Genomic DNA, 10,797 nt, shown 5'->3' with positions numbered 1-10,797 from the left:
GTAGCTTCCCTTTGTCCCTTTCTCCCTGTATGATTAAAGGTTTTACTTCAGATGTATTTTTATCAAATTTCTCACGTCCTTGCCATGATTATGTTTCTTTTCTGTTTCTTTTCTTTTGTCACGCTTTGTCTGTTTTCTGCCAGAGGTCTATGTTTGATTACAGCTTCGCTCTCTCTGATTACGACCTCTTGTCTCGGTGAGTGGTGTTGTCTTCCTGGCGCTCTCCTTCCCCATCAGCCAGAGTGACCTTGGCAGAAAAACAGAGCCAGAGAAAGTGAAAATTTCAACAAAGTCTTAGCTAGTTGAAAAAAGAAGGATCAATACTGCTGAGAAAAGCAATGCATTTATTAGGATTTTCTTGGTAAGACTTCATTCTAAAGGAACCAAACATACGCTTAATTACTCATGTCTTACTCATGTCTCACTCATGTCTTACTTAATTACTCAAAATGTTACAGGCTACAACAGCAAGAGCATCCGCATCATGTGTGAGGCCACATTACCAGATGCTTTGATCTCCTCAACAAAGAGTCATCTGTAAAGTCTACTGTCAGTATTCACAGAGGATGTGAGAAAACCCCTGCTGAGAGAGAATATGAGTAAAGCTGTGTACTAAAAACACTGTGCAAACCAGCTAGTACATGTCATTACTGACATCTTTAACATATCACTGCCACGGGTGAGTATCCCCACCGACAGCCACCATCGTCCCTGTGCATAAAAGGCCTGCAGTGTCTAGTCTAATGACTACCACTCTGTGACACTCACCCCCGATCTGACTGAAGTGCTGTGATCCACAGATGTCATCTCCACTGCCCTCCACTCAGTCCTCACTTGCCTTGAGGAGAACAACACCTACATCAGAATGCTGTTTGTTGATTTCAGCTCGTCGTTCAACACAGTCTCCCTGGGCTTGAGTACCACACTCTGCAGCTAGATACTGGACTTCATCACAACAGACCCCAGACACTTTGAATTGGTGGTCTCACCTCCTCCAGTCCAGTAACACCGCAGCCCTCCACAGCTGTGTGCTCAGCCGCCTCCCGTTCACACTGTACACCCATGACTGCACCCGACATGAGGAAAAATCTATTGTCAAGTTTGCAGGTGAGACAGCCATTATCTACCAGATTTCAAACAACGATGAGACTTCATATCGGGAGGAAAAGGCACTGATCAACATTAGCAAAACCAGAGAGCTGATTGTTGATTTTTGGAGAAAGGAGGCAAAGATGCACAATCCTGTCTAAATCACTGGAGCTGAGGTTGAGCATATGAACAGCTTTAGGTTCCTGGGAATCAAAGTCATAAAACCTGACATCACACTCTGTGATGTATGTATTTCTTAAGGAAACTTAAGAAGGCAAATTTCCCGTGCCATGGTGTTGTTCTACAGCGGAGCAATTGAAGACATTCTGACTGGAACATCACAAACTAATGATGTGATTAAAATGACCCAGAACATCATTAGTGCCCATCTTCCAAGCATCAGTGATATCAGGGAGGTGCCTGTGCGGAGCCAAAAGGATACTAAGAGGCGACACCCACCCCAGCTACAGCCTGTTCACCCTGCTGCCACCAGGCAGAAGATACAGAAGTATTTGCTGCTGTACCACCAGACTGAAGAGCAGCTTCTTTCCTCGGGCTGTGAGACTGCTTAATTTAAGATTATTTTTTGGGCTTTTGCCTGTATTTTGATAGTGACAGCTGAAGATATGACAGGAAAGAGGATTGAGAGAGAGGGGATGACACGCAGCAAATAGGCCAAAGGCAGGAGTTGAACCAGTGACAGCTGCAGAGGACTAATAGTCTCAGTACATGGGGCGCACGCTCTACCAACTAGATATAGGGGTGCCTCAGCTCTCCTCTGTGTAAATTAGCTTGTTTTATATTTTTCTGTATTTTAAAAAATATATATATATCTCTGCAGCCAGTTTAATCAATCAGACAAATAGGGAACTGCATCAAAATCTCTATATGCGACTTGTGGTAAATGATTAATTAATTATTAGTAGTTATAGTTATTTCACATATGAAACCTGAAGTAAATGATTTTTTTGACCACTTGGGAGCAGCAGAATAAAACTGTGACCACAACATTGACAATTCATCACCTTTTAACTTAATATGTTCAGTAGTTATAGAACAACATTATCATATGGAGTTGTGTTTGTGTCCACCTGAGAAATGTTAGCTAAATCCAATTCACTCTTTTTTTTTCAAGCTCTGTATGTGGAATCTATATATCAACATAGCTCCACTATGTTAGTTGCTAACTTTGTTTTTCTGCTCTTTTGTGCTGAGAAGGTCGTGTTCAGTGTGTTCTTAGCAAAGGTCAAGCCAGACTCAAGTCACAAATTTGATGACTTTGACTTGGGACTAGAGTGCAAAGAAATGAGACTTACTTGTAACTTGTAAAACAACAACTTGGTCCCATTTCTGGGTTTTAGATTTTTTTCAGAACACAGCTGCCTGCTGGGGCCAAAAACAACACGGTGAGAGTGTTGAAAGTGTACCAGAACAGAAAAACTGTGGGTGGATAGCTAAACAACTTGACACTTGCTATGAAACTCAGTAAAGCCAAGGGGAGCTGCAGATTGTGATCACTCTCTGTGGATATTAACAAATTATTATAGCTGCTTTAAATTATATGATACCAAATCAGCCAGAAGTTACACAGAACAGGCTTTTTATGACCCATGAATCTGATCAGCCTCTCTGAAAGCAGACTAAAACTAATCAAAATAATAATATAGTGATTATAATAATAATATTTGTTTGAAGCAACTGTGAGTTAGTCCATTAACTATCCATATAAACTCACAGTAATTGTATAATTTCTTAATGGTGAACAACTTTAATTTGTGATACATAGCACATTAATTCATCCATTGAATTTTCAAGATTCATGCATTAGTTATACATTACTTGCGAATTTTGTTTTGTACCCTTATTATATAGCTCATTTAACCTGTGAGTCAAACACTGATTTTTTAAAAAAGAAATCTATGTGCAAATTCTTTTTTAATGGTAAATTACTAAACTAGTACAGTGGGGTTTGTGCTCTCTGAGAAATTCACTATGTTTAATATTATTTTCAGCTTGTCTTGCTTGCTGGCAGACCTTAACCCCCTCATAATATACAAGCATACGGGCAGAGAATAGATAGCTAGCCCTTGAGCAGAGCATTTGGCACTGTCTTCAAGAATATCAGTGAGATTTGGTGCCTCCCTTCCCCTGTCTCTCCTGCCTCTCCTGCTGATTGTGCTTCCAGACTTATGATTCCTCTGCAGCACAGGCAGAAATCCATCGAACCAGGGATAATATCAGAACTCGTATGTCTACAAACTGCGTTACAGGAGAGAAGGAGAGCGAGAAAATTAATGTTTGCCCAGAGGAATTACATTTCCCCATCTCACTGTAACTGCTATTCATCCAAAGAAGGAAAAAAGGAATGCATATGGCACCACATCACCTCATGTAAGATGTTATCAGCTGCACAAAGCACAATCTGCAAGCTGCTGATGAACTGCGAGCTACACTGGAATTCATTCAAAAAAACCACCAGAACCTCAATTAATATATGAGTGAATGTATTACAGAAATATAGCAGGGTGTGATTCAGAGAAAAAGAGGCAGTGCAGGAAGTGTATGCCTTTTGTGAGTGATCACAATGACAAGAGTCAAGTGTCAAATCTATGTTTATATATATATACAGTATGTGATGTAACTTCTTATATCACCATAAGTCTGAAAATTCTACCGAGGCATACAGAGGTTGAGTTGATCGATGCCATGTCTGTCTGTCTGGTTAGTATGAAGGTGGAACCAGCTGTCAGTTAGCATAGCATTAAGACTGGAAACGGGGGGGGGGGGGGGCAGCTACCCTGGCTTTGTCCACCTCTACATCTCAGCAATAAAGATATTATATTTCATTTTCAGTTTAATCTGTACAAAAATGTGAAGCATAAAAATGACAGTTTGTGTTTTTTGGGGGGATTTATGAACTGGTGAAATGGTGTAAAACGACATGAAGCTGCTCTCTCTGTTTTAGTTACAATCTGTGCTTATCATGTGCAACCGAGAAAAAGGAAACAGGTCGGATTTAGCTTCGCTTCCTATGTTACTTTATGCTGTTTATAAGGTTCTTTATTAGAATGTAGGTCAGCTCAATGTATGTGAATTATTAATGTTAAAATACCCTCTGCTCCCAGTGGATGGACTGACAAACCAAGCTTCATTCTAAAAGCAGGTGTTTTATGGCAAGATCATTATTTTTTCAAAGTAAAAACTTTAGTTACCCCATCACTAAGACTCTTTTCTGATTCACTTTGAGCTACAGGCACAATCAGTGCACATGTCGTTAAGGCCAACTCTTTTGTGATCATACAGTCTTACAGAGCACAATCATACAGTCAGATTCATTCTCTGTATTTAACCCACCTTATTATTAGGAGCAGTGGGCAGCCACTGTGCAGAGCCCAGGGACCATCTTCAGCTCTTAACCATCACCTTAGTTAGCACTGACTAGAGAATTGACCAACCTGTATGTTTTTGATGGTGTGGGCAAATGGAGCACACAGAGGAAAGTCTTGCATGCACAGCAAGAGCATGCAAACTCTACACACCACTGAGCTGCCCATTTACTGAGTAACATCTTTAATTAACCTGCGATGAGGTGTTAGCTGCAGACGCACACTATACGGACTGACTCTGACAGCACTTGTTTTCTAGATGAAAGTGAGCTAAAGTACATTTCCCAAAATGCTGAACTATCCCATAAAAAAAAGGTTTCCTGAAAGTGCAGCCCACAGGCCAATAACAGCCCTCAAAAACTTTTTGTGGCTCCCGAACCTAACATAAATGCATACATTAGATTTTAACTATTTCAATACTTTTACTTTCAATAGCTACTGCATCAAACTGCAACCCCCCCCCAACAAACATCTGTCAGGTCAGCAATGACAACTTCTGTAAACTACTGGTTGTATGTCAACTAGTAGCACATTGTGAGTGCTGCGGGAATTACATTCTGTCATCAGTGCTAATGATGTCAGCTAAAGTTGGCGATTTCAGTGGACAGCTCTGCAGTTTCATGTCAAGGTGAGATAGAAAACCCACCATGGAAAAATACAGTATGGTTGAGGGGAAAGAGAGGAAAAGGAGGAAAATTGGATTACTTTGTTATACTTTTGAGGACAGATTAAGTGATCTGTGTTGTTATCATTTTCAACAAGGTTGTGTAATGAGATTTTGATGTAGTTACATCTTTGCTTGATTAATTGATTAGATTGGCTGAAAAAATAAAAAATGAAAAAGATAGAACAACTAATTTACATGGAGGAGTGCTGAGGATGCATTAAGCTGTCTCACAGCCTCAGGGAAGAAGCTGCTCTTCAGTGTGGTGGCTGAGGATACTTCTGTATCTCTTGCCAGACAACAGCAGGGTCAAGAGGCTGTGGCTGTGGTGGGTTTTGTTTTTGAGCATCCTTTGGACTCTGTGTAGATGCCTCATCTCACTGATAGCCCCGATGCTCAGTAAATGAGTAACAATGATGTTCTTTATATATTTACCTTTGTCCTTTGTTGTTTTCTGTGCATCATTCTGCCAGACTGTTGGTTTCCTCCCATTATGAAGTCTCATTGCTTTTAGAAATTGGGCCAATGATGGTGGTGGTGATCTGTGAACTTCACATCAAGAAATGTAATGTTAAACATCATTATGACACCAATCACAAAGCCGATGACAAGTTCATAGTTTTCCTGTGTGGCACACAATCATATACTGGCTCCCTAAATTGGCACTCAGTCACCAAAACTTGGCGAACCCCTGATTTCAATGTTGTAGCTCTCAAGAAGATTTTGGTCTTTGGTCACAGTTGCATCACAAGCAACCATAGCATAAGTAGAAAATAACAGGAAAATAGAGAGAAATGTGATGGTTCACATAATCTCAACCTTGCTTTGAGTCTCTGCAAGATCCTTTGCATAGCAAATTAATGAAAAACAATGGCTGTCTGGAAAACACATGGTCTATTTTTGAAAATGCTTGGCAGTAATGGAAAGTATATATTTGTACTTAGTGTGTTAAGTTCTGTAAAACCACCAGTAGGTCCTTGAAGACACTGGGGAGAAAAAAGTCACAGGCAGACTGGGAAGGATAGAGAGAAGGACAGAAATCATAGGAGGACAGAGGAGAGGGCCACAGACCCACAGGGAAGCCATTCAGAAGGAAGTCTTGCTCCCACAGTAAATGGAAGTCATTTATCTTCCTTTCATTGCGGATGGGTATAAGTTATCAAACATTCTCCTTTTTCTCCTCTCTCCATCTGTCATATCCGTCTCGCTGCATCTATCATTCACTGCCACTGCCTGCTTCTGACTCCACATGTATCTGTGGTGCCACTTTTCTCCCACATTTTAGTATGACCTCTTTCTACATTCTGTCTGTACTGTTATTAGTACTCATCAGTGTATTCGGTATTGATTTCTTGTCCATTAGAAATGCTTTGATGCACAGACAGAATATTTATGTAGAAATGTGGCCCCTTTCCCTGCACCCAGACTCCCTTGCGATGCAGGCAAAGATGCAATGGTTATTTTCATTATTGATTAATCTGTCAAATATTTTTGATTAATAATAAATCAGTTAGTCTATGAAATGTCACAAAATAGTGAACAGAAAGTCCACAGCCATTCTAGTGACTCTAAAAGGCTGTACTTGCCCCCTAAAGTGTCTCCCCTTGAATATTTAACTTATTGAAGTCAATATATCCAATATATTTTAGAGAGGTGTTTTCACATTACTCTACTGACGGGAGAGATGTCTGTGCACTTCTCTAAAATCTGAGATCCAAACATTCCCCCGGCAAGCTGGATTTGGTACAACAAATTTGAAAGTTGATTGCTGCCTAATGCGGGCAAAGAAACCTGAAACCTCCAGTACAGAATGGACGTGTTAGTACGGAGAATGAGAGTTAGCATTAGCTGTGTCAGCCACTACCAGTTATAAACTAACAAATAACATAAACAAATAAGAGATATTAACTATATTTACCATTGTGATACATCCATAGAAAGTCACTAGTTCTGGTGCACACTAGTTCTTTGCTACTCCCCCACTCCTCTGATCATCACTCCACAGCACTCTCAGATCTTTGTCTTCTGACCTCTGACCTTTTACCATTTTGTGAACCTTCAGCCCCATCAGGGCAGATGAGCTACCTCTTGTCATTGGTTCTTCAGCCTGTCAGGAAACAACACAGGAAACAGGAAACTGGCAAAAGGAAGGTGATGTTTGGGTTGGCAGATATGCCACATGATGCTTACATATGCAAACATGATGTGAACAGCACAGACTGCAGATAAGAGCAGTTACTGTTAAATGAGGAGTGAGGTTTTAGTTTAAATGGCATCAGTTTTATCTCTCAGCAGGATCATTCCAGGGTATTGCTGTCACCATGGCAAAAAAATAAAATGAACTTAAATAAAATGTATTTACATAAATACAATGCATTTTAAAAAGAAAAGAACTTGTTGAGAACATTTTCTTATCTTAACAAAATTCTTTTCATATTACAATACAAGAAATATTTTGTACTCTATACTTTTTTCTACTTTTTTCTTAATGAACACCATATATATATATATACATACTGTATAATGTATAAGGCTAAATCCTCTCAAATTGAGCATCAGTGGTCAAATGTGCATCTATGGTAGGGGTCTTCCACATGAAAAATTTTGGTAACCCCTGCCACACATGTTACATGAGTGATCAGTCACGTTATATAATTGTCTCTTTAGGCATTAACAGGGCACTGACTTATAGACACGCATACACACCACAGCAGCAGCTTGTGGTGAGCTGTGCAAAGTTTCCGCTGATCAACATCCTATCTGAAGAGGAAGTTTCATATCTTTTGTTATGAAGAACATTCTTTCAGTTCCAGATCGAGATCATGATACCACAGGGACATACTGTAAATGAACTGTGAGAAAAGTACATGCGTATATGCAAATGGATGCAAAAAACAAAACAAAACAAAAAAAACAATGTGGAGGGAGGGCGAATGATCAAAAGCAAATGTTTTAGAGTGAAGCGCACACAGGCAGCACTGGCTTGTGGTGACTGGGGTCACCGCTGCAGATGAGCTGGACCTGAGGGTCATGTTTTTCACCACACCATAATGCTTATTCAGCCTTCTCCCTGTGGTGTGTCTGTAGGAGTATCAGAAGCAGCAGCCAGGCCTTGAGGGAATGTTCATTTCATCCAGCTGCTCTTTCATGTGACTGAACTCCTCTCAGCAGTTACAGTCTCTGAATCCCCATAGACTTCTACTGTTTTCATCAAGGTTAAAGAACACAGACACAAAACACAGCTGAGTATCCAGGTCTTGAGCGGTTCAGCTGCATATATTGGCCCAAAGAAACCCTGGGGAGCACTTAAGTAGTGCAAGCCATGAGATAGTGTCTTCTCATCGACGCTGGTGTGCAGATATTGCATCAGCTGAAGTTTGCTGTTGCTGTCTGTGGTTGCTTGTCTGCTCTGTAAGTTTTTGTATCAACACGTCCGAGAACAAAAAATCGTACAAGTCAAGAGCAGGTGTGCCTTTCTAATCGGCAACTTCACCAACACTTTTAGGACATCAGATCACTCATCACATTTGCGATTACTGTCCACAAATCACAAGCTCTTAGATATTTCTGCCGAAAAAAAAACCAGGAAGTGAAAGTGATATTATAAGCCTTAAGATGTGAATGGATGTTCTGAAGTAAGTGCGCTGTAACAACATTTCCATTTTCTCTTGTTCTCATCTGACTTTTTGTTTCTCAGGAGTTGAAAAGTTTAAGTAACACTGGGTTAAACAAGGATTCATCTGAGCTATCCCGGCTCTCGGCTGGTCACAGATGGTTCAACACAGTTTTGCTTTTTACTCAAATGTAGCAGTGCCACTTAAATTCAAATATTTTTAAGGTTACTTTCAGGAAGTCACTTGAGTGCACTTCAATTCAGCCCTCTTGTTGTGTTAACTTTAAATGGCTGCATTATGTAAGTGGCCTCCTACTGCTGTCTTCAGGGGTGATACAAAGTACCACTGTGTAAAAAACCCACACCGACCAGTTTGAACCTTTGCTTCTTTCTCAAAACACCGTCTAAATAGATACATAAGTTATTCATAATGCAATTAAAGCTATAATATGTAACATTTCTGCATTCAAACGTCTAAAAACATGTGTATTTCATTTAGTTGTCTACTCAATCATGCCTAATGTTTTCAACAATGTTCAATTGTAGAGGAATCTGTATTTTATTCAAGGGAATGGTACCGTGCTTTTACTTAAAATCCTTTAATTTTCTCAAAAATCGACAGTGCGCCTTATAATCCGGTGCGCCTTATGTATTAATTCTAGTTGTGCTTACTGACCTCGAACCGATTCTATGTGGTACACAGCGCTCAAAAATCTGTCAAAATGTTTTAGTACGACTTTGGTAAACTGCGAAGCCGCACCGCTTGATGGATTGTCGGAGCATTACGGCTACTGTAGTCAGGAGCCTCGCGGAGTAATACATACTGTGCTTCAACATAATATTACGGTGTGTGTATAAGGACCCCAAAATGACACCTGTTAAGAGACATGCTTATGCAGCGGATTTCAAACTCAAGGTTATCAGTCACACAGTAGAACTTGGGAATAGAGCAGCTGCGAGAGATTTAACATTAATGAATCAATGGTGCGCCTTATAATCCAGTGCGCTTTATGTATGAAAATAGACCCGTTCATTGATATTGCGCCCTATAATCCGGTGAGCCTTATAGTCCGAAAAATACGGTATGTTTCCTATGAGCTGTTGCTAGCAATTTTCTAGTCACTGTAATTTCTGAGAAAACACAGGATGCATCAGTGAGTGAGGAAGGAAGTATGTGAACATGACTAAACACACCGGGAATAAAACTTTGATACATCTCCATGAACATAATTTCAGTCAGATAGATTTTCATCAGCAATGGTGGTTGTTTAAAAGGTGCAATTCCCATGATTCCACACTGCTTCATGACATCATCAAACTATGTCTTTTGTTATTGTTTTAATGTGAGAGACCCCAAGCGGCAGAATTTACATAGGCCAAATTTCAGTCCGGCCCTTACACAATCCCCTAACCCACTCTCACTCCTCTTGTGTGTTCATGTGGAGGGTCCGTCATTCCAAACCAGTCAGCCATTAGGGTGAGAGGGTTATAAAACCCTCCAACACCAAGTCTGCATGGATGTAGCCTTACAAACTACACTCCTCTCTCAGGTCCAGAACCTGTTTTGTGTCTGGGATGGAGGAAAGACAATATTACCACAAAGGTTAGCTCCGGTGGTTATTTCCAAGGATAAGTAACAAGCAAACAAATTTGATAGACTGATTTCGATGTTCAACAAAGAGAGATGTGGCCAAAGAAGCACTGAAGCGAGTTGTTATTTATTCCATTAATCATTTTTCCTCTCACAAGCTTACTATAGTGAGTGTGTAATGAGTGTGTCATGTCTTTGCCACTTACATCTTTGTCAGCGCTGTTTATAAGATTATCATTGAAATATTTATGTAATTTCAATATCCGTCATGACAAATGTTCCTGTTTCCGTCAGAGACAGGCAAGGACGTCCCAAAGCTTGCTGCCATATTTATACTCTCACCCTTTTTTAACTGAGCCTGTACAGCTGTGAGTGTTACTCCATAACAAGTTAAACTTGGTCACGCAGTGTATAGAGGCCAGATTGGAATTTGGCCATAATGAACAAAGTTAAA

The sequence above is a fragment of the Lutjanus erythropterus genome, chromosome 8 (assembly GCF_056507025.1).
Source record: "Lutjanus erythropterus isolate fLutEry1 chromosome 8, fLutEry1.hap2, whole genome shotgun sequence".
NCBI lineage: Eukaryota > Metazoa > Chordata > Actinopteri > Lutjaniformes > Lutjanidae > Lutjanus > Lutjanus erythropterus.
The sequence above is the reverse complement of the archived record's forward strand: the minus strand, read 5'-3'. Positions refer to the sequence as shown.